The sequence below is a fragment of the Polyodon spathula genome, chromosome 7 (genome assembly GCF_017654505.1).
Source record: "Polyodon spathula isolate WHYD16114869_AA chromosome 7, ASM1765450v1, whole genome shotgun sequence".
Lineage (NCBI taxonomy): Eukaryota > Metazoa > Chordata > Actinopteri > Acipenseriformes > Polyodontidae > Polyodon > Polyodon spathula.
In genome coordinates, this window is record NC_054540.1 from 2852246 (window position 1) to 2877737 (window position 25492).

General features: G+C 39.2%; 1 protein-coding gene and 1 long non-coding RNA gene across 2 annotated transcripts in view; one reads left to right on the forward strand and one right to left on the reverse strand.

The window, feature by feature from the left end:
• Positions 1-25492, forward strand: part of LOC121317997 (cGMP-inhibited 3',5'-cyclic phosphodiesterase A-like) — a 136683-nt gene that overhangs the window by 31623 nt on the left and 79568 nt on the right. The window lies entirely within an intron of this gene.
• LOC121318000 overlaps positions 9549-25492 on the reverse strand; it is a 110408-nt gene continuing 94464 nt past the window's right edge. Inside the window, exon 4 of the long non-coding RNA XR_005950564.1 lies at positions 9549-12155. This is a non-coding gene — a long non-coding RNA (uncharacterized LOC121318000). The remainder of the gene's footprint in view (positions 12156-25492) is intronic.

Sequence of the window (25492 nt, forward strand, 5' to 3'; positions counted from 1 at the left end):
CTCAGACAGTAGCCGGCAGCAACATCATAACATTTGCTGCTTTGTTTTTAATTTCACTGCTGTTATATAAGGCTGTTTTCACATTAGCGGCTGCTGGAAGCATTCAAACTGACAGCTCTCCTTTATGACAGCTAAGTCGCTGATGCATTTTCGCCTGGCTAAACCTGGAAATAGCTACAGAGACAGATAAAGACTTTTCACAGTTTCAGAGTTGTCCTTCATGTCCTGAGCAAGATGAAAAATTAAAAGAATATTTGCAGTTGTGTGAGCTGTATTTGAGGGCTTTAAATATAAACAGCATCTTACTAGTATCACTACTGTCGCTGGAGTACCATTTACAGACCTGCCAAGAAATTACCAATAAGATAAATCTAAAAAAACAAAGAGTATGTGTGTGTATTGCAACCAAGGCCATGTGTGTCGTATCAAGTGACACAAAGCATGCAAATTCCAGTGCTGCATTCAGTTATCTGTGCTGAGGATTGACGTGGCACTTCATGTCAGGTATTATTTGTACTGTTATGTGTTGCTCAGCGGAGACGTGCTTGTTTGACAGCGGATTTGCTGTCTTTATTAAACATTTGGCCCATAAAATGGTCTGTCAGCAAAACAAATGACAGCCGTGTTATTTAAGATGACTGATGGCATGAATGCAGGATCGTAAAGAAGGAACAGCACAATGCATGCTGTTGCTTTATTTTTTCCCCCTGTCTTATGTGTTTATATTGTACTGTACTGTATTTTATTATAATCATTTTTTAATTAACAGCTGGTATTCCGTGCATCAATCGTTGCATTGGCTTCCTGATTCGCGGTGTTCTTGATTCACAGTGTTCCTGATTCACAGTGTTCCTGGTTCACAGTGTTCCTGATTTACAGTGTTCCTGGTTCAGTGTCCTCAATTCACAGTGTTCCCGGTTCACAGTTTTCCCGGTTCACAGTGTTCCTGATTCGCGGTGTTCCTGATTCACGGTGTTCTTAATTCACAGTGTTCCTGGTTCACAGTGTTCCTGGTTAACAGTGTTCCTGATTCAGTGTTCATGATTCATAGCTTTTCTGATTCACAGTGTTCCTGATTCATAGCTTTTCTGATTCACAGTGTTCCTGGTTGACATACAGACAGTCATTCCAAAGATCTGATTTAAAGAAAGATTTCTCTCTAAAGTCAGATGTTTCCATTAAAGTCCTTTTTTCTCATGGTGTAATATTGAAACGAACACAAGTCCAGATTGCACATAAACCAGCATAAGGACCAGCTTTTTATTTCATCAGCTCTGAATGTCTCTTGTTATCAGTTCACAGGGGTATGTGCTGCCAGTAGAGCATTTCTCTTGACTTTGTTGCCAAGATGGCTGTATTTGCATCAAGGCGCAGGAGGAGCTGCTGTGAACGCTGACTCTCTCGCTCGCTAGTGCTGAAGCACATTATGAACTAAATGGCCCTCTATTAGTGTTTATCTCCAAAGTGAAATGCTGTGAATGGGAGATCAAAGGACTTTCTTGTGGAGCTAGCTGCGAAGAAGAAGGGGAAAAGGAGGGGCCGTCACAGGCGGAAACAGAGCTAAACACAGTTACAGGCTAAGTAGTGTGGCTACTGAGACAGTTAAGGGGAATCAAGGGGGAAGCATCATTGGGGCATGTGGCAAAGTGCCCGCCCCTGTGTGTATTCTGTCTGTGTAACACAAATGTTTAAAATGTATATTTGCATTTAGGCACGAGGATTGCACAGTACTTCACGTGAAAGTAAAATGTAATAATATGTGAGCACGTGGAATTGCACTTTATTAATTCACGTGCAGTTGTACCGAGACTCCAATCGAATGATTGATTAGCAATCGAGTCTCGGTAAAGTTGCTTAAAAGCAGCATATTTTCACTCACTCGGGGTTGTGTGTTCGGTGAGTGGAGAACAGGATTGGAGATGGAGGTAATAATAATAATAATAATAATAATAATAATAATATAATAGTTAAAAATATCAGCTCACCATGTTTGTTTACTGTATAGTCCGTTTTGTTTGTCTTTTTGTTTTGGCGGAAGTGCCGTGTCCTGTGTGTTTCTGTTTGTCTGTTCATTATTGAATGCTGAGCGAGACCATGCTGCACCAAACTCCACCTCTCTTTGTTTATTTCCTGGTTCCTGTTTCTGGTCTGGCATCCCCCACTCCAGTCGTCTTTGTGACAGGGCATTATTATTATTTGTATTTTAGTATTTTGTATAGGGTTTTAGAAAGCTGGGTAGGGAACACGATTGTTTTGTTTGATTGGTGGTTTTATGGTGTTTACTGGAGGAAACATTTTTAGGTTGCACTCAGTTTGGGTGTTGTTTCTAAGGGTGGGGGTGGGGGGTTTCTGTGTGGATGTCACCAGTGACTCAGTTGTGCTATTGTTTTTAAAACTAATATATTAATAAAGATTTTGAATTTGACGCTGTGCATGGTGTGTGGCATACTGGACCTCCTGTCTAAGTTACATTGGGATCCGACTGGCAGTGGAGAATCCATTGACCAGACTAACAGAATCGTATCTTTCACATGCATGGAAATTTCCAAGAATGTGATGTCTGTATAAGCCATTATGAGGAGTGGCTGGGAACATTAACAGCCTGGCATATGGTGTTCAGATGTGCCATTGACAGAGCAAGAGACACCTGAGGGCACAGCGCTGTGCACAGAAGCAGCTCCGGGCCATGCTGTCCTCATTCTCTGTTCCCTGATCATTTCATTACCAAAGCCATTTGTATCCATTGGTCTTCACTAAATGTCAGAGTGCAGATCAACTAGAACACAGTTAAACCTTATTTTTCCAGTGCTTAGTGTCCCCGGTGTATATTGAAATGGTACACACTGTTTGTTTGTTTGTTTGTTTGTTTGTTTTGCACTGACCAAGGTAATACCGTAAATAATAAATCTTGACCCGCAGCTCAACTAGTTTTATTTTGCTTTGCTGAAGCAACATATGAATATGAGTCACGATATACTGTTTATCGCCAAAATCAATCACTTTGGTAAAGCCTGTTGCAACTTGGTAGTTAAAAAGCCTTTTCATACACCGTGAATCTCCTTCCAGTGGTGCGGTTGTGTGAGTTTGACTTGACCCATGCTTTGTCTTTGCATTGTGTTCCTCCTCTGAGATATGCTGAGGATTCTCTCAGTATGTAGTAACTCATCACTGGCCACCCATGGTGGGACTGGAGCAAATATACACAGGCCTGTAGCCTTTATGGCTATCAATGTGTTGAACATGTTGACAGATGAGTTAGGGTTAGGTTTAGGGTTAGGGTTTGGGTGGGGTCATTATATTTGCAAGGGCTGATCGCTTAGGAGGGCGCGCCTACGTTGATTGCCTTCAATCCTGACACTAGCAAACGCATGTCTTTCCTGTCAGCAGCCCCAGGATAAAGGCCAGGGCCTGGCGCGTCGCAGTTCATTGTCAGTGTGTCGCAGTGCAGTCAGGCGGCGGCTCTGTGCTTCTACACATACAAAGCCCACAAAGGAGTGAGGTGCTTGTTCCATTGCTGTGACCGCAGGGATATCACTGGCGCCACTGGTAGGCTTTTTCTTTTGGTTTCTTTTAAATGTTTTGAAGTCCCTGCTGGTGCTGAAAATGTCAGTGTGATGCTAAGGCTTTGTTTCGCCAAGGGGCTGATGGAAGGGTAACTGGTGTTGGACGATACTCGATTATCGGATAGAAAGGATCGTGGTGATAATCACGGGTATCCTCAATCACGTTTTAACTTTCCACTCAGTAGTGTTTGTCTTTTCCACCCTCTTTTTTGTCTGCTTTTGGATTTTTCACTTTTAAGAAAAGCCTTTGTCTCTCCCACGATTGATGAGGGACTGAATTAAAGTCATTTTTTGATGCCTAATTTAATCCCATGCACTTTATGGACACATAGGTTGTCTGCAGGAGAAGATAGAAACTAAACATCTTGGTAGAAGTGCCGCTAACCCTTTTAAGCTTTAGATGACTATGAGAAACATTATCACCAATAATACAGTCATATTTTTTTCAGTAAAATAGTACAATCAAACACAGTAAATGCAAGCAAAGAAAAAGGATTGTGTTTGTAATAAAAGGGTTATAAAAAAGCAGAACAATTTGATTAGCAAGTAAACAAAAAGGTATATAGACTGGAGCAATTTGCAGACATACATATGTAAGGGAAAGACACTTCATCCGTGTATGATTTAAAAAACCTGTCATTATAACACGGACATGGTGTACTTTCTATAGACCTTCCCCTCCCCAATCTGAAAACATTCCTGTAAATGTCCGTTCAATTACAGCACTGTATATTATGGCATAAAACCAAACTTCCTCAGACAATACAGAGCAGATTAAAAATACTATTCTAGCAGAAGCCCTAAAATACTATCCTCTAATCATAAATTATTGTCAATGTATTTCTTTCCCACAGAAATACAATCTTTACAAGGTGTTTTATTTACTATTGTGTAACTGTTCATCCTGTTTACATAGATACCAGCAATTTAGACAGTTTTGTATAACTTGGAAATGCTGATGTGAAAATCTAACAAAGACTCACATAGTCCAATGTGATCAAACATGCATTGCTAGTTTTCTGCACTTGAGACTCAAGCTTGCGGTTTGTTACAATAACAACTCATTTTATAAGAAGGTTTGTCTTCTATTTATCTTCTTTAGAAGTGAACATTTGGGAAATTTGTACAATCACTGTAAAGCTGAAGCTTTTACATGTTTTTCAACAAATTAAAGCCAATGCAAACAAGCCAATTGTTTTGTTTGGAGTGAGAATCGAACCCGAGTCATACCTTCTTTTGCTAAGCAGAGTGCTGCTCAAGTCCGTCTGTTCACCTCGGTTGATTGAGGCAGTTGATTGGCAGTTCTCTGTATAGCTCTTACATTCCTTTGTGTGCATGCTGAATTGATTGATTTGTATGTTGTCTTCATGTTGTTAAGAGGCACAGGTGCATGTCATATTGATGGATACTGCCTGGTATTTAACTGTACCTCCCATACACAAACACACCTTCCCTTTAGAGGGATACACATCGTGTTAGTTAACACTTTGTATAGACACAATTGGAAACAGTTAAGAAAGTCTCTGAGTTGGCATTGCAGAATGCAAGACTTTGGGGTTAAGGTTGGGTTACTTTATCAGAAAGCAGTTGACAGTCCAGTTTGTTTACAATTGCTAAAAGTAGTTTTAGATGTAGGAATACTAGCCTCCCTCCTCCAGAAGTGTTTAAAAATTGAGAATAGAAAACAAGCAAAGAACCAAAAAATATTAAACTCAAGAAAGAAAAGGGACCAGCGACAAGGCTGCCAATGCTAACAAGAGGTAAAATGGATTTTAAAAGCTGGGTCAGCAGTCCTTTAACACTACAGCACTTATTTGTGAAAATATGGTAAGCAACAGTGTGACTGGTAGCATTATTGGGTCTTTTATCAGCAGAGTGTTAAAATATTATTTTAGGAAAAGGAAAAATCAGCCTTAATGATTTTGACGTTAAAGGCACAGTTTCCCCCGAGCTTTATGGGAAAAGCTATTCCAGTTAAAACATGTGTGTTTTATTACCATGTTCAGTTTGCTGTGTCTGAAGCATGTTGATTCATATAGGATTGAAAAGTGAGTCTCTGACACACTTGTGAGTGACAGGATCCAGCGGATTGTGGAACAGAACCTTGCTGATGATGTCACAGCTGACATAGCGCACACTATGGACTATCATCAGGGGTTCATCTGTAAACAAAAAGTGCCAGATATTATAATTAAGAACGAGGGATAGCATTTATATACCTAATGTACTGACCTTGATTTACAATATATTTCTACATATGCTTCATGTTCTCATCTGCTTGTGGATCAGGGTTTTGTGCCTCATTGCTGGTGTCGGTAGCTAGGTGTCCACCTTTGCCTAGCTGTGTTTTAATCTTCTATTTTGAACGATACTAGCTGCTGGCTGTCTAATCTGATGAACAGAAGCGATGACACGGCTGTTGTTCACTAGTTTTTTGGTGTTTCGCCGTTTGGGTTGTAACAATCTATAGTAATTTGCTTACACATAGATGTTACATCCTAATATATATATTGTTACAGTACACTTTTGTCATTCAGCTTTTTTCGTACGGTTCATTATTTGAAAACTGTCGGACAAAAAGGTACCGGATGTGGGATCTGGTACGATCCGACACAAATACAAAAACTCTAAGGGTTATTCTATTGTGTGCATTGACAGGGAGGCACTCTCTGTGAACTCTGCTGGGCTGCAGTCATGTTAAGTAGCACAGAGTAAACTTAACTTTCGATTAACATAGTGGGAAAACCACCAGTGATAAACACCGTAGATATTTTATTAAGTCCTTTTCAATAGAACTCTGTTTGATCCGACCCAGTGTTTACTTAGCCTGGCCCGGAGGAGGAATCTTGAGCAATAATTAGACAGCATCTTTCTGTAGTTTGGAAAAGTGTGTTACAGCTGAAATTAAAGGTCTGTGACAGTGATGACATCATCTTGGAAGGCCAGACGGTTGTAGCTGTGTTTTTGCTATCATGTCAAATGGCACAAAAGGGATTCTGTTGGTTTGGTTTTATGAAGCAAGCTGTAAAACTTGAGATTTCCTTACATCTGGTCCAGGTCTTTGCTTTGTGATTTTTTCAAGAACTGATATGGGGGCCAACTGGGAATCTACACTCTTAACAAACTGCACACACACACCGAGACCCGGAGAGACAAGTCAAGAACTCATTGCACTCACTTTACAATACTAGAACCAGGAAGGCAGAGATTCCAAGAAGAGCCTAATGCCAGGCAATATGTTTGACCTCAGTATAAACTTGGTTTAGCTCCTCTGCTCTATTTTTCTCATTTCAAAGTTTGATATTGATGTGTTTGGTTTGAGTGAATAAGGCTGAAGTCACTACCTGACAACTTGCTTACTGTAATTAATACGAGTTAGTGGTGGATGCTTACTGTAATTAATATGAGTTAGTGACGGAAGCAGTCTGGTGGTTGGTGGGCTCATTGTGCAGATTGAATCGATCTCAATCACAATTGTAGACGAGAATTAGTCATGTTTTTGTTGCATTGTTTTTTATTGTCCAAATTAGTGCACAACCCCAGCTACAAGTATACAGTTAATAAGAAACAACTCCTTACAAGCACATTTAAATAATGTACTGATGTGTTTTGGCATCAAGTAATATGTATATGGTAATTTACTGTAGCTGTACCTGTCTGTTACTCCAGGGGTAGGTCCTGGGGGGGCCATTGCATTACAAGTTTAATAGGCATAATTAATTAGTGGGTATCCTTACCATTATACAAAGGTGACATTGTTTCCTTGTGTCTTTGTAAGCTATAACATTTAAAGTTGGAGCCTTTAAAACTGAATCCAACCCATAATGGGTATTCCAAGTTGGACCTTGAGTGCGCCAAACAGCTCCACTCTGATGAAGCCAAGGTGGTGCTTATTAATAGTAGACAGATCCTGTGATTACTCTAATAGAACCACCAGTAAGGGACTCTTTGAAATTAGACCCCCTTTCTTGACTGAAATGATAAAGGACAAACTACCAGAGGGTAGGCTAGCTGTGGTTCTATGGGCCCCTATGAAAGGTGGACAGCTCTTTGTTTCAACACAGACATCCCGTAAGTATTCATTTTTAAATCTTCACGGCTTACCAGGGCATAAACAAACAGAATTAATAAACACCTGAATCTGACTGCTCATGAGTTACAACCCATTTTCCGATAGCAGTAGGGAGACATTACTTACTATCACCCGTACTAAGCTGTTCCAAATGGTGAGTGAGGCACATGAATAGTCAGCCACAGATGTGCACGATATTTCTACTTGCGCACAGTAATAGGAAATACAATGCTAAGTTTAAGCCCCCAATACATTTTTTTTTGCTAGGAATAAATATATTGTTTTTTTCATGAAGATTCCCAGTTGGCCCCCATATCAGTCACATTCTTGGTGACCAGAAGCCCAAAAGGAATGAAGTTTGAAAAGCGTGCCAAGCAGTGGGATTCCATTGTAGAACTCGAAGGCTGGTTGCTCAACACAAACCCACATTGGAATCAGCTCTAAGAGAATAGCATCAGCAGACGCACAGGACACTGAGTGAGTGTGTTTGAATCATGGACTTCTTATCAGTATCCAAACTGCTTTTACATGGCAGAGATTGAGAAACATTTTTGGCGAATTGCAGGACTTTAAAATTGTAAGGAGATTGTGAGATGCGACCCATGGGGTTCTTGCACAAGACCTTTTTTAGGCAGATACCTTTTCAAAAGGCAGATGAAATTATTTTAGTCCTTGACTGATTGATTAGCCTGGTAGCAGAGCCAGCCCTGGCAGTTTAACAGAGCAACACGTCACTGACTTCGGCTTTGTTGCGCACAAAGGTACTTTGCACATCCTGTTATTAGCGCTCTGTACCAATTCTGTTTTCATGTGGCCAAGAGAAAACACATTATCCTGTGATTGATCTGGTGTTTCTGAAAAGTGTGGAGAATAGCTGGAGTCTGTGCTTAACAGCCTTTTTGAAAGATGTCAAAATTATGATTTCCTCCTACTTGCTTTACCTAACTTCACTGCGGGGCGCTCTCTGCTGAGTTCTAGGGGCTTTCTGTCTGCCTCTTGTTGTTATAAGTAATTGTGTAATGTCTTTCTGACGTTAGTCTCTGTGCTTGTTACCTTGGTTACGAAGTCTGCCCTGGTCCCAAGTGAGCATTTTCGGCATCCGTCTATACTCACTCAACCTTGACTGTGGATTGAACCCCCAGTTTAAAGGGAATTACTGTACAGTAATAAATAGCTCTTTGGTTTAAAAAAGTATAGACTTTAACAACTGATGGCTTTTGTTAAACAGTTCGTGATTTGAGTTTATTTGAATTTGCTTTCCCTGTGTAAAGCAGCATGAAAAATGCTGATTATTTTCAGCTTGCTTTTTGCTTAGTGCTTGGTATTCTTTGCTTGGAAACTGCCCTTTTTTTTCTGAGACATTCAGTTTAGTTTATGCTTCATACAGACGGTAGAAAACCAAATTGCACTCAGCAGTATGCAGTATGCAGTCAACAACATTTTGCAGAGAAAAGAAAATCAAAGGTTTAAAAGTAAATTGCTTCCATCTGCTATGGCTTTGATTGAGAGCAAAAAAAAATAAAATGACCAAACATGTAGCAATCAATTTTATTATATCATTCTCAGTAATACACTTCCAACAATGCACCTCTTCTTTGGATTCCAAACACATTGACCTTAAACCTATGCAGATTTATTGTCTGAAACCTGTACTGCAGTTTTTACAACATTTGGGGATAATTGATTCACTTTACAATATCCAAAGGATAACAGGGCTTTGAATATTGAACCAGACAGCACCCAGTCCAAAATAAAAACCTAAAAATAAAGCACATTATTACAAGTGTACGCTGTAGAAGAGGGTAGAACTGTTTTGAATGTTATATATATATATATATATATATATATATATATATATATATATATATATATATATAATATATATATATTATATATTATAGGCAACTAAAATGTACACACTCACCCAAAGCAGTTAATGAGCAAAGACTTGTTTAAGCAAATAGCATCTATATTTCTATTTCAAAGGTGGTGCGTTTGAGAGGGATTTACAAGCCTGCCACAAAATGCTATTTGTAAGACGAGTGGTTGATTAATGAAAAAAAATGGTGCTTAGGTAGTACATATAGTGCTTAGAAGGGAGCAAGTTTAAGAGCAGGTAGAAAGTCCTAAACGTTAAGAAGGGTTACCAAACTTATTAACATTTGACAAATAGACATTCAGTTCACTAAAACTAAAACTATACTGGTGAGAGGTACAGCAAAAGAATGTGTTTATCCACAAGTGTGACGTCCAGCCTTTCTATCTTAATGAGCTTTGTTTCATTTGGACTGGATTGGGGCCAGCTTACATTGAGAAATGTGGCCTGTAAATACAGTACGCATCAGCAGAACCACAGCCTGGACGCTGCCGAATTGCTGCCGAATTGCTGCAAACTTGCGCAAGCTTCTTGGTAATTTCAGTGTCAGTGGAGGAGTGTTCACAATATGAAGCATGACCTTCTGTGGGATGCAGTGCTGTTTGTTTAGTGGGAGTAGATTCAGCAAGATGTGCTCCCAGAGAATATTTATTTTACTGTGAATACCAAACCAAGTGTCTTCAGTGCTGCATTGAGAGATGGTAACTCTGCATGTTCTTCCAGAAACAAACTAAAACAAACCGTGATCTAATTCACATATAAAACAGAACAGCATTTATTTAAAAAATATTCATCCGTATAAATGTGTGTTCAAAGTGAAAGAGCTAACAAAATAATTCCATGAATATTGCCTGTTGTGCACTTTCGTTTGTTATATAGGTTTCAAAGGAGCAGTTTTGAAAGAAACACATGCTATTTTTTATTTTAAAATATGGTTGCACTTTCTTGGCCATCATGGAAACAGAACACTTTCTTTAAGCTGCTGTAGTACGAGTTATCATGTTTTAAAATGAAAATAGATATTTTGTAAAAGCTGCACAATTGAGACCAGTGTAACTAACACAGGTTAAGGTTCATGCCTCATCGCGTTTGTCGATGTTCTTGTGTCCTAATGCCAATTATTGGTTTACCGATTTTAATATGCGCCTGTTAGATTAGGAGTGAAAACCAGAAGATTTTAAACTGCAGTGCAAATGCAGTGAAATAACCAGAGACCGCTTTGCCGTAGCGACCTCAGATTCCTGAAGAGTGCATACACTCACTGCTGTATAAATTTGAACTATAAGACAAACCAAATCGACTCAGAGGGTAAGAACACACAAATTGAACGCATTGACATATAAAACCAGAACAAGTTACCTGAAGAAATCCTTTAATCACATAAGATAACGGGTAACGCTGAGCAGAATGGTCCCTCGGTTAAGGAAAACATGTATAGACTTACCGCGGCATTCTTCAAAATTGGAAAAGAGGAGCAAGAAAGGGAGGAAAATAACTTGTCATTTTGGATTATCACAACCTATTCACTTTGACTCACTCTTCAAGGTGACATGTTATATGAGTGAAAATTAAGAGATGGGGTTTATTTTCAAAGGCTGTAATGCCAAAGAGTAAAAAATACTTCCAAAAGGAGAAAATACCTGTTAAACTTAAAAAACAAAAGCTGAAATAAACACAGCAGGTATTTACATAGTATTGTGTACTGTATGTGAAGTAAAGTAAATTCGACATTTACACTGGATTGCCAAACAAAAGATACAAGAAATTCTCACCTGAGACACTATTGAATGCTGTTTACAGTTAAAAAACATTTGTAGTCAAACTAGCTGAGTGTCATAAGGACAGCTGACAGAAGCTTATATCTTCATTTTGAATTAATTAGGTTTCATTTGACAGATGCTGGCTATAAATGTACAGGTTACTGGTGTCTGCGTTGGGTTCTGGTTAATTCATTACATTCATTTGAAACACCAGAGCCCTCCCATTAGAAGAGTGGATGTAATCACCATAGCACGACCCCAGCAGCGTGGCTAATGCGCCCACGTAAGTGAATCATCCATAAACCAGAGCTGAGTTAAATCAAATTCATCTTCACAGTTTAATCAGAAGACCCTGGCCAGAAGCAGAAAGGGGAAGTGGATGTCTAGAGAAGTGCAAGGGAGAGATAAATTATTTACAGGGACTGAAATTTTAAACAGTAAATCAAGCATCAGCTTCCAGGAGAGTGGAGCACACTGCCCATCTATTCTTGTGAAGGTCCTAGGCAGCGTGTGTGCTGTTTTTGCTCGACAGTTGAAGGTGAATCTACTGCTTTTTAACCCTCTTAATGTACAGTCCAGGAGTCACAAGACTAGATGCAGCCTTTAAAACTGTTACAGTAGCTTACATACCAGAAACTACTAATGATGCATTATTGTAAATGTCCAGTAGATGGTGTCGGTATATATACTTGTAAGGTTAGTTCTGGGTGTAACCAAAAAGGAAAGGTTTGGTCAATCGATGAGAGTGAAGTTTCACGTTTCTGGTCTGGGTTTGTGCTGCAGAACTCTTTCTTTAATGCAGCAATCAGGTACTGGAGCCAGTGTATCCCAGGAGAACGTGCCCCACACCAGGGTGATGCCAGATCCAATCAGGCAGACAGGTCCTAGAAAAGAGATCACATGACACTGGATATGTGATTGACATTTTATTTTCAGCGTCTCTTTAATTTAATTTAATTGGTATGCCACTCAGGACAGCTCGGTTCACACTTATGAATTTGGCTCAGACTAGTTTGCTTCAAACACAAGGCTCTCACTGTGCAGAAAAAAAAAAACCTCAATAAAAACAACTGAATGTCTTAAAGTTACTGAGTCAGGTACTGTAGCTGTAGTATTGAAGCATCTAATCTGATCTTTACATAATATCTGCAAAGCTGGGTACATTTGAAGTGGATGGCGACTGCTGTTAAGTTTGTTATATTGTAGCAGAGCAGCAGGCTAGTGCTGCTGTTTTTATTCCTCTCTAATAAGAACATAAGAACATAAGAACATAAGAAAGTTTACAAACGAGAGGAGGCCATTCGGCCCATCTTGCTCGTTTGGTTGTTAGTAGCTTATTGATCCCAAAATCTCATCAAGCAGCTTATTGAAGGATCCCAGGGTGTCAGCTTCAACAACATTACTGGGGAGTTGATTCCAGACCCTCACAATTCTATATATATATGCACAGTAGACATGCACATGCACTGCTGCAGCCTCGTATCTGGGTTGTAGGCCACACTATCTGATTGGAATAAAGAACTACCGTATTCCTTCAAATTTAAGACACACTTTTTAAACCATTCTTTCTTCTCAAAAATAGCCCGCATCTTAAATTTGAGTACAGTATAGTGATGCAAGTATTAAAATCGCCAACAAAAGACGTGACTACCCGAGTACACAAGCAGCAACGTAACTGACTGCCGAGAAAAGACTAACTAAAACGGCAGCCATTTTCAAAGAAGCATCATTCGTTTCCTGTGGAATTCGAAGAGAAGTTTTTACAATTTCAGCGTTTCTAACAAACAGTACCAGCTTGGACAGATCGGAAATGCTGATCAGACCCCCGTATTTTTCGACATGCCAGGCAATACCACAGACCACGAATTGGGAGAAAAACAGGTGTGAGTAATCAGGACTGAACATGAGAAGCAGCATATAACTATAATGCTCTGTGTGATAGCAAGCGGCTGCAAACTGCCTCCTTATGTGTAATTGAGGTTGTGTCTTTGTAAATGCATATTTATTTGATGTTTTATTTTTTTCCTTAGATTGAGGGTGGGAAATTCCAGGGCGTCTTATATGTGAAGGAATACGGTAGTCAGGTATGATGAAGCAGCTAGATCAATCCTTGTGGCGCAGTAAAAAGTGAACCTTTCCCAGATGGAAAAGATGACCAGTGCCCAGATTCCGGTGGTTTTTATCTCCAGGGTGGCCTCAGATTGGCTTCAAATTAAAAACTGACACCATCACGCATTGTTAAAGTAGATAGCTTTAGTGGGGCCTCTCTGTACCCTTCTTTAAATATTGGAAGGATTTTTGGAGTCACTCTGCAAGGTTTTTATAACCACCTCTTCTCACATATGCACTTGAAGTTAACAGTTCATGTGTGAGCTTGTGCACATGTTACCTGCATTCAGAACTGTTATACTGCAGAGTCAGTATGCAACTTGTATTTGGAAATAGCTGTAGACCTGTTATTGAATGCTGTGCTCTGGACAGAGAGCAGGTACTGGTGGTTACTTGTGGAAAACAACAGTCTGTAGCAATTAACTGATTACTGTCTGTAGCAGTTAATTGATTACAGTCTGTAGCAATTAACTGTTGTCAGTTTATGTTACATTTTCTTTTTCTTTTTTTTTTGAATCATCAATTGTTTTTTACCCCATTTTCTCCCTGTTGGAAAACATGGATTGAAAATTGATTAGCAGTTTGCTATGCATGTGGACTATATTCAGAGCAGAGCTATACTGGTGTTCTTTTCTGAAAAGAGACTAATATTGCAGATAGCAGACTGTTTGGTTCAAATTGCATGTACTGCTAACAATTGATAGAGACGTTGCGTCTACAAGCTTCTTGCCCAACATTGACTGCAAGCTAACAAGATAACAATGCTGTTATCAGCCAGGCTCTAAGACTTTTGGAATACAAAACATAAAGGGGATAAAAGGCTGCCAGGGACTGGCGTTGGACCCAAAGGTTCTCAGAGAGATCCAAAGAGATAATGCCATTGGAATCAAAGGGTCTCAAGAAGATAACAAAAACCAGATGTATGGACCTTTTGGGCACCAGGGGTCTGAAGAATGCACTGAGTTCAGAGGTCGTCACACTAGACTACACACACAGACTCACACACACACACACACACTAAATTAAGTATATGGTAACAGAATAATGTGTTGTACCTTTTCTATTGGTTAAGTGTCAGAGAAAGAGGAGGTGGACCATCTATACAGAAGGGTATTTAATATCATGCAAAAATTGTAAGAACGGGTAATCTGTTTGTCCTGTACCTGGGACCAGACTCCCTGCATATTTCAATAAACCTGGCAACTGATTGAAGAAAAGGACTCTGCATGTTCTTGAATCTACTTACTCACCATCCTTTTTTAAGTTACATCACTCCCCAATTTGAAATTCCCAATTTTTTAAGCCCAGCTCACCACCACAACCCATGCGCTGACTCAGGTGGGATGAAAACGAGCACATGCGTCGTCTGAAACATGTGCCGTCAGCCCCCTGCTTCTTTTCACTCTACAGGCCCGCCTCAGGCTACAGTGTCAGAGGACCGCGTAACTCGGCCAGTCTACAGGGTTCGTGGTATGTGGTGAGCCAAGGACACCCTGGCTGACCTAAGCCCTCCCCACCCCATCCACGGCCAGCAGTGAAATAGCCAGGACCCGAGCCAACAATCTCCAGGCTATAGGGGAGTAGGGGAGCACATCCTGCTCTCCACACAGAGCGCCTTTACTGGATGTGTCACTCGGGAGCTCCTGTGTTACATTTTGGGCTGCCACTCAATGTTTTAGGAGGACTGAGGAGTTCCGCTGTCAAGCCAGTTGGCTCCTTTCACTTTCTGAAGCTAACCAGTGGATGTTGCTAAGTTACTGGGCCATGGAGGCGAGGCCAAGTCTGGGTAATTTGATCAGAGCTAACAAAATAATTCCATAAATCTTACGTGTTGTGCTCTTCTGATTGTTGTGTAGGTCTCAAATGTGCAGTTTTGAAAGAAACACCTGTTATAGTATTTTTTTTATTTTAAGACATGATATTTGATCCTACACAAGGTTACAAATAAAATCACTGTTTGCAAGCCTTCTTTGGTCATTTCATCTGGAGGGTAAAATTGTCCCCGCCCCTTCAACGGCTTCTTTCCTGTCATTTACCAACCAGCTGCCCTCCCCCGTTGACTGACATGCTTTTAGCCAGTAATATTCTTTGACACATGAAGACACTGATGAGGAAAAATGACCAAGGAATTTGACCAGATTTCTTGTATAGAAACTTTGCCCTAATGTAGTACCAGATATTCTGTTTTAGGAAAATACTCTACGTTTGCTGTTTGAATACTGCACAAACCACACATGAGACCAGTATAGTGAGTGGAATTGCAAAGCAGGTAAGATTCATGGAATTATTTTGTGCACAGTATTATTTAACACAGTAGCATGGTCTGCTGTTCACGAAACTGACAGTGGGGACTCAATACATGGATAGTGTTCAGAAAAGTTAACTACGTACTCTCCTCATTGCTTGAATGTATTGAAGCAGGCCCTTCTCTAGATCTCTCGTTACTCAGTAATGAACAGCAGGAAAGCACTCATTCTGCAGGCCAGGTGATCTTTCTCAAGGAGTTTGCCAATACTTGACACTTTAAGTAAATGTCTTTGCCAGCCAGGCTTCTGCAAACACAATCTGAAATACCCAGGCTGGGTTTTTAAAACAACACTCCCCTTTGACAGCTCACATTATCCATTACACTGTTGACAGTTCGAGTATTATCCTGGATTTGTCATGTATGTAAATACTAGAGCACTTTCCCCATCCCCTTTATACTGTTCCAAAGTCCTGTACGCATTATGCTTTTGTATAGACAGGGGTTGAACTAATACATAAACACACTGGAAACATCTCTAGATCTCCCTGTTCAACTTCATGAGTTTGTTCACAGAATGGGCCATTCTGAGAACAAATCTATGAATTATTGGCATTTAGTCGTTTGCTATTTATGATGGTCAATGCCCATTGAAATAATTCTTACCTGCCAAGCACCTCCATTCACTACGCAGGTCTCACATGTGCAGTTTTCAAAGAAGCACATGTTCTTTCATTTTAATTAATGATAGCTGCTTCCATACTAGATTAAAGAAAACGATGTGTGCAAGCCTTACATTAGAGTAGTCTATGATACAGCACAGTCACTACATCTGCCAGGCTTACTGGAATGCTTTACAGTTGCTGGACGCCAAGGACATTTCTGAAGTTAATTGACCTAGGAAGTGTAACAGACTAGATAAAGGTAGTGAAAAAACGAAACAAAACTGAGAACTGATTTAACTTGGAATGGTAACAGATAATACGTGTGTGTTATAACATGCACTTCTTTCATAACTGCGCATTGGAAACAGTGATTGAATCTGCGATGCTTGTGAGTCAGTGGCAGATTTGCTACCAGCAAGGACAGCTCAATTGGAAAATGGGTCTGGGTATTTTATTTAATAAGCACTTTTTTTTAGTCCTTACTTTACAAGAGACATCAACTTTGTAACCCTAAACAAAGTCCTGTTGTTTGTTTTAGCCATCTTTGGTAAATATTGTTTTGCTAACCCAAGCATGTGCATCATTTTTGTGCTGACAGTATTTCAATTAATGGACTGTGCTACATGCAGGACTGTGTGTCCAATGAGTACAGTTCAGTGATTTGATGTATTTTTCATCCTTCCTGCTTTTAAATATATATTTTCTTTTTTATATATTTTTCAAACTTACATACATTCATTAATCGCTTGGTAACTGAATGGGCTGAGTGGTTCCTGTGTGCCAGTGGAAGAACAGTCATAACAGAGGGTAGGAGATACTTTTTTACACAAAGTGGTGATGGTATGGAATGGGTTATCTAGCCATGAATCAGTGGGGTCCTTTAAGAGCCAACTTGACAAAGTTCTTAGATCGGAATGTATGAATGTAATATTCTCGTGCATTTGGACTGTATGAATGTAATATTCTCGTGCATTTGGACTGTATGAATGTAATATTCTCGTGCATTTGGACTGTATGAATGTAATATTCACATGCATTCAGACTGTATGAATGTAATATTCACATGCATTCAGACTGCATGAATGTATTATTCATATGCATTCAGACTGCATGAATGTAATATTCTCGTGCATTTGGACTGTATGACTGTAATATTCTTGTGCATTCAGACTGCATGAATGTAATGCTGTCACGTGTTTGTTAACAGTTCAAGAGGCGTTTGTGAATTACGCTTCTCAATCTGTATATTTTTTATAAAAAATACTGCAATTTCTGCCACAGTAAATAGAAATAGGGCAGATTATGGAACAACCAGCAGCTTGAGATATTGAAACGGCGCCTCATTTGCATCCCAGTGTTTCTGAAACACTTGTTTCAGATGAAGGGGCTCTATTCTTAACAACAGCTGCTTTGCGTGTCATCATTATGTAAACGCTCCACTGTGTAGTCGTGATGTGCGGCCGAGCGGACTCTCACCACGCTTCTCAAGTGTGATTGAGAGTGCCGTTCACCTGGCATCTCTTGCTGAGGGTTCAGTTCCCTCTTTTCTGAAAGAGCACAACAGTGCTTTCATAGCATGTGCTGATTACATTCTTATTAGGGAGTCAATGGCAGCAGTGTTTCCCTGGCCCTTACAAGGCTCCGTACCATGTTGTTTCTCAGCTGTACCGGTTGCCAAGCAGACACAGGATGTACTCTATTGACTGGGGGAGTACTAACAAAAACAGAATGGACACGACCCTTTTAAAATGGCCCATCCTATACCCCTTTCCGAATCAATAGGTATCCTTCTTGTTGCATCAGGTGTGTTCAGAATAACTTTCTTGATGATTGCCTAAGAAATATGGAGCGTTGCAACTTTGAAACGTCATGCGTCTCTAAGCAGCTGCCGGTGATTATCCTATTAGTTTGTTTTTGTGTCCTCCTAAGCAGAGGAGATAGGAAGATGCATTTCTGCTGTCCCTGATGACTTGCAAATGCAATCACCGTAATATCCTGCATATATTGTATATCCTGCACACACACACACACTCACAGACACGCACACACATGCACACACACACACACTGAATTTATGATCTGTTACATAACTTTCAATAAGTATTTAATCGAACAGCTTAGTTTGACAGGACATCACAGTACGAAGATGGAGCTAGTTTAAATATGTAATTATTTATTTGAATTAATAACACTGCTCAGTGTCTCTGTTAACTCCCGTGGTGAAAAAGTGCACATTTTCCAGAAGGCTTCGAGTACAATTCTTGTTATTGCTTTATCTGATCATGTGCCAAATGCAACGAGAACAGTGTCGAGTTAAACTTGAAATTGATGATTACATGAGACGATCTCTATTTTCTAGAAATAGTAATCACTGTTTTATTTATACATGCCATAATGGCTATGCGTATAAAAGGATCTGTTCTTCAGTGGATTGCAGCATGTGAACCTGGAAGTTCATGCCATAATGATAACCACAGTATCAGCCAAAACGCCACAGTTCTGAAGCACAGCTTATACATAAACCATAGTATCTTTTTATTGGTGGAAAAGTAGCAAGCTACTTTTTTTGTCAGAATAGCTTGTAGTGTAGCGAGCTACTTTTTTTGTCAGAATAGCTTGTAGTGTAGTTAGCTACTTTTTTGTCAGAATAGCTTGTAGTGTAGCGAGCTACTTTTTTGTCAGAATAGCTTGTAGTGTAGTTAGCTACTTTTTTGCCAGAATAGCTTGTAGTGTAGCAAGCTACTTTTTTTGTCAGAATAGCTTGTAGTGTAGCGAGCTACTTTTTTGTCAGAATAGCTTGTAGTGTAGCGAGCTACTTTTTTGTCAGAATAGCTTGTAGTGTAGCGAGCTACTTTTTTGTCAGAATATCTTGTAGTGTAGCAAGCTACTTTTTTGTCAGAATAGCTTGTAGTGTAGTTAGCTACTTTTTTGTCAGAATAGCTTGTAGTGTAGCGAGCTACTTTTCTGTCAGAATAGCTTGTAGTGTAGCGAGCTACTTTTTTGTCAGAATAGCTTGTAGTGTAGCGAGCTACTTTTTTGTCAGAATAGCTTGTAGTGTAGCGAGCTACTTTTTTGTCAGAATAGCTTGTAGTGTAGCGAGCTACTTTTTTGTCAGAATAGCTTGTAGTGTAGCTTGTAGTGTAGCGAGCTACTTTTCTGTCAGAATAGCTTGTAGTGTAGCGAGCTACTTTTCTGTCAGAATAGCTTGTAGTGTAGCGAGCTACTTTTCTGTCAGAATAGCTTGTAGTGTAGCGAGCTACTTTTCTGTCAGAATAGCTTGTAGTGTAGCGAGCTACTTTTCTGTCAGAATAGCTTGTCAAGCTACTTTTCTGTCAGTAGCTTGTAGTGTAGCGAGCTACTGTCAGAATAGCTTGTAGTGTAGCGAGCTACTTTTCTGTCAGAATAGCTTGTAGTGTAGCGAGCTACTTTTTTGTCAGAATAGCTTGTAGTACAATTGTACACGAGCTACTGTCAGAATAGCTTGTAGTGTAAGCTAGGTTTTGATTCAATCTTATACTTACCTGTATTGCTGTAATCATAGCTTCATATTCTATTAGATAAATGTTTTGATATGTGTCTTTTGCAAGTCAAGTTCCTTTAGTTTCACAGTATTGATAAACTTCCTGCTGCTCTATGTAGAGTCACAAGTTGTTATGCCTAATAATATCAGAACAAATCATATCTCAAACTGTGAGAAATGAGCTCTCTTATAATATCAGAACAAATCATATCTCAAACTGTGAGAAATGAGCTCTCTTATAATATCAGAACAAATCATATCTCAAACTGTGAGAAATGAGCTCTCTTATAATATCAGAACAAATCATATCTCAAACTGTGAGAAATGAGCTCTCTTATAATATCAGAACAAATCATATCTCAAACTGTGAGAAATGAGCTCTCTTATAATATCAGAACAAATCATATCTCAAACTGTGAGAAATGAGCTCTCTTATAATATCAGAACAAATCATATCTCAAACTGTGAGAAATGAGCTCTCTTATAATATCAGAACAAATCATATCTCAAACTGTGAGAAATGAGCGCTCTTATAATATCAGAACAAATCATATCTCAAACTGTGAGAAATGAGCTCTCTTATAATATCAGAACAAATCATATCTCAAACTGTGAGAAATGAGCTCTCTTATAATATCAGAACAAATCATATCTCAAACTGTGAGAAATGAGCTCTCTTATAATATCAGAACAAATCATATCTCAAACTGTGAGAAATGAGCTCTCTTATAATATCAGAACAAATCATATCTCAAACTGTGAGAAATGAGCTCTCTTATAATATCAGAACAAATCATATCTCAAACTGTGAGAAATGAGCTCTCTTATAATATCAGAACAAATCATATCTCAAACTGTGAGAAATGAGCTCTCTTATAATATCAGAACAAATCATATCTCAAACTGTGAGAAATGAGCTCTCTTATAATATCAGAACAAATCATATCTCAAACTGTGAGAAATGAGCTCTCTTATAATATCAGAACAAATCATATCTCAAACTGTGAGAAATGAACTCTCTTATAATATCAGAACAAATCATATCTCAAACTGTGAGAAATGAGCTCTCTTATAATATCAGAACAAATCATATCTCAAACTGTGAGAAATGAGCTCTTATAATATCAGAACAAATCATATCTCAAACTGTGAGAAATGAGCTCTCTTATAATATCAGAACAAATCATATCTCAAACTGTGAGAAATGAGCTCTCTTATAATATCAGAACAAATCATATCTCAAACTGTGAGAAATGAGCTCTCTTACAGAGTGCTCTTACCGAGATTTAAAAGGGACCAAAAACAAAGTACACAAAAAGAATACTCGGAACTGCAAACGCAAGTCAAAAAGGAAGTTATAAAGGCCGAGAGTGAGATAGAAATGAACATTGCTAAGGGGGCTAAAATGAATTCCAAAATGTTTTTCCAATATTACAACAGCAAGAGAACATTTAAAGAGGAGGTTAAATGTCTAAGAGTTACAAATGGCAAAATCTTAGATGAAGAAAAAAAAAAAGATTACTTTTCACAAGTTTTTACAAAGGAGATGGACAACATGCCCCACATGTCAACCTGTTCCTATGCAGTTTTAACTAACTTTAGCATAACCAAGGCAAAGGAAGTGTTAAAGGGACTAGGAGCTTTTAAAATAAACAAATCCCCTGGGCCGGATGACATCCTCTCAATAGTACTCAAAGACATGAATGAAGTTATTTACAAACCACTAACCAAGATCATGCAATAGTCTCCTGACACAGGGGTTGTACCAACAGACTGGAGAATTGCAAACGTAATACCGATCCACAAAAAGGGAAAGGGAAACAAAACTGAACCAGGTAACTACAGACAGTCAGCATGGTTTTAGGAATGGGAGATCGTGTCTAACTAACCTGCTTGATTCTTTTGAGGATGCAACATCGACAATGGATAATTGCAATGCAGATGACATGGTTTTTTTAGAGTTCCAGAAAGCTTCTGACAAAGTCCCACATGAAACGCAGTAGGGATTCAAGGAAATGCATGTACATGGATTAGGGAGTGGTTAACATGTAGAAAACAGAAAGTACTAATTAGAGGAGAAACCTCAAAATGGAGCTAGTAACCTGTGGAGTAATACAAGGATTAGTATTAGGTCCTGTGCTATTCCTAAGCTACATTAATGACTTAGATTCTGGTATAGTAAGCAAACTTGTTAAATTTGCAGACACAAAAATAGGCAACAGCAAAGGTCATTCAAAATGATCTAGACAAGAATCAGAACTGATCTGACACATAATCATAGTAATAATAATAGTAGTAAATAATAATAATAATAATAATAATAATAATAATAATAATAATAATAATAATAATAATAAACTTTATTTTGTATAGCGCCCTTAAAAACAGTCATCTCAGAGCGCTTCACAATTAATAGTACTACAATAAATAAACAGATTATGAATAAAAGAAACACAAGGAGACAAAACAATCATAAAAATCATAAAAATGCCTTTCTAAAAAAGTAAGACTTGACTTTAAAAACACTCAAAGAAGCTGAGTCCCAGATCTGTAGTGGAATAGAGTTCCACAATTTGGGGGCATAGCAACAGAAGGCCCTGCCGCCCATGGAGTTCAGGCGAGCAGGCGGGACACACAGCAGTCTGAGATCAGCAGAGCGGAGGTTGCGAGTGGGAGTGTAAAAAGGTAAAGGATCTGACAGATAAGTCGGAGCTAGCCCATGAAGAGCCTTATATGTTAGCATTAAAATGTTAAAATCAATTCTAAACCTGATAGGCAGCCAGTGCAGGGCCTCCAAGACAGGAGTGATGTGATCTCTTGAGCGGGACCGAGACAAGATTCTGGCTGCAGAATTTTGAAGGAATTGAATTTTAGTGAGGATGCTATTAGACAACCCAGTGAGCAGGGCGTTACATGGCAAATGACATTTAATAGAGAAAAGTGTAAAGTACTGCACGCAGGCAATACAAATGTGCATTATAAATATCATATGGGACATTTTGAAATTGAAGAAGGAATCTATGAAAAAGACCTAGGAGTTTATGTTGACTCATAAATGTCTTTATCTAGACAACGTGGGGAAGCTATAAAAAATGCCAACAAGATGCTTGGATATATTGTGAAAAGTGTTGAATTTAAATCAAGGGAAGTAATGTTAAAACTGTGCATTAGTAAGACCTCATCTTGACTATTGTGTTCAGTTATGGTCACCTCGCTACAAGAAGGATACTGTTGCTCTAGAAAGAGTGCAAAGAAGAGCAACCAGACTTATTCTGGGTTTAAAAAGCATGTCATATGCAGACAGGCTAAAATAATTGAATCTATTCAGTCTTGAACAAAGAAGACTACGCGGTGACCTGATTCAAGCATTCAAAATTCTAAAAGGTATTGACAATGTCGACCCAAGGGACTTTTTTGACCTGACAAAAGACGCAAAGGCCAGGGATAACAAATAGAGATTAGACAAAGGGGCATTAGAACAGAAAACAAAGAGAATTGTGAGGGTCTGAAACCAACTCCCCAGTAATGTTTTTGAAGCTGACACCCTGAAATCCTTCAAGAAGCTGCTTGATGAGATTCTGGGATCAATAAGCAACTAACAACCAAACGAGCAAGATGGGCCATTTGGTCGTTAGTAGCCTTGTTTGTAAACTTTGTTATGTTCTTTCTTCTTATATATATATATATATATGACTTGCAAAAGTATTGACCCCCCCCTTGGCATTTTTCCTATTTTGTTGCCTTACAACCTGGAATTAAAATGGATTTTTATTTGGATTTCATGTAATGGACATACACAAAATAGTCCAAATTGGTGAAGTGAAATGAAAAAAATAACTTGTTTAAAAAAATTCTAAAAAATAAATAACGGAAAAGTGGTGCGTGCATATGTATTCACCCCCTTTGCTATTAAGCCTCTAAATAAGATCTGGTGCAACCAATTACCTTCAGAAGTCACATAATTAGTTAAATAAAGTCCACCTGTGTGGTCCACTTTTCACAATGTATCCGAGCATCTTGTTAGCCTTTTTTATAGCTTCCCCACATTGTCTAGATGAAGACATTTCTGAGTCAACAAAAACTCCTAGGTCTTTTTCACAACAAACCTGGCAAGTGAGGGCCGCCCACCAAAACTCACGGACCAGGCAAGGAGGGCATTAATCAGAGAGGCAACAAAGAGACCAAAGATAACCCTGAAGGAGATGCAAAGCTCCACAGCGGAGATTGAAGTATTTGTCCATAGGACCACTTTAAGCCGCACACTCCCCAGAGCTGGGCTTTACGAAGACTGGCCAGAAAAAAGCCATTGCTTAAAGAAAAAAATAAGCAAACATGTTTGGTGTTCGCCAAAAGACATGTGGGAGACTCCCCAAACATATGGAAGAAGGTACTCTGGTCAGATGAGACTAAAATTGAGCTTTTTGGCCATCAAGGAAAACACTATGTCTGGCACAAACCCAACACCTCTCATCACCCCAAGAACACCATCCCCACAGTGAAGCATGGTGGTGGCAGCATCATGCTGTGGGGATGTTTTTCATCGGCAGGGACTGGGAAACTGGTCAGAATTGAGGGAATGATGGATGGCGCTAAATACAGGGAAATTCTTGAGGGAAACCTGTTTCAGTCTTCCAGGGATTTGAGACTGGGATGGAGGCTCACCTTCCAGCAGGACAATGACCCTAAGCATACTGCTAAAGCAACACTCAAGTGGTTTAAGGGGAAACATTTAAATGTCTTGGAATGGCCTAGTCAAAGCCCAGACCTCAATCCAATTGAGAATCTGTGGTATGACTTAAAGATTGCTGTACACCAGTGGAACCCATCCAACTTGAAGGAGCTGGAGCAGTTTTGCCTTGAAGAATGGGCACATATCCCAGTGGCTAGATGTGCCAAGCTTATAGATACATACCCCAAGAGACTTGCAGCTGTAATTGCTGCAAAAGGTGGTTCTACAAAGTATTGACTTTGGGGGGGTGAATACTTATGCTCGCTCAAGTTTTCTGTTTTTTTGTCTTATTTCTTGTTTGTTTCACAATAAAAAATATTTTGCATCTTCAAAGTGGTAGGCATGCTGTGTAAATCAAATGATACAAACCCCCAAAAAATCAATTTTAATTCCAGGGTGTAAGGCAACAAAATAGGAAAAATGCCAAGGGGAGTCAATACTTTTGCAAGCCACTGTATATATATAAAGTATTGTGCCAGATTTTCAAAGCATGGGATGACATCTGTAGACAGGATTAATATAAGTGCTTGCAACTCTTATGCATGGACACACAACGCTTAGTATATTAAAATTCCCCAAAGCTTCCGAAACACAAATCCTGATATTCTTCCACAATAGCAGTCATTAATCTTCCAAATCTAAAAGGGGTTAGAATTTCCCAAACATAAAGCACAAAATGTGGTCAAATAGTGACATGCATAATAAATCACATGCATGGTTCAGAAGACTGCATAGAAATTCTAAAACTGAGTCAGAGACATTGCTCTGTATGGTGATATAACTGGGATGTTTGTCCCAGTTATGGACAGCTATGGGTATTATTGTCTGTGGTCTACTGCACACTGGGGCACACTGGGAGACCTCTGTCTGCCCAGTGAGAGGTGCACTCATTGCGGCTCTGTGCTCTGTGATCAGCCCCAGCGATGCTACAAAAGAAAAATAAATCAATAAAA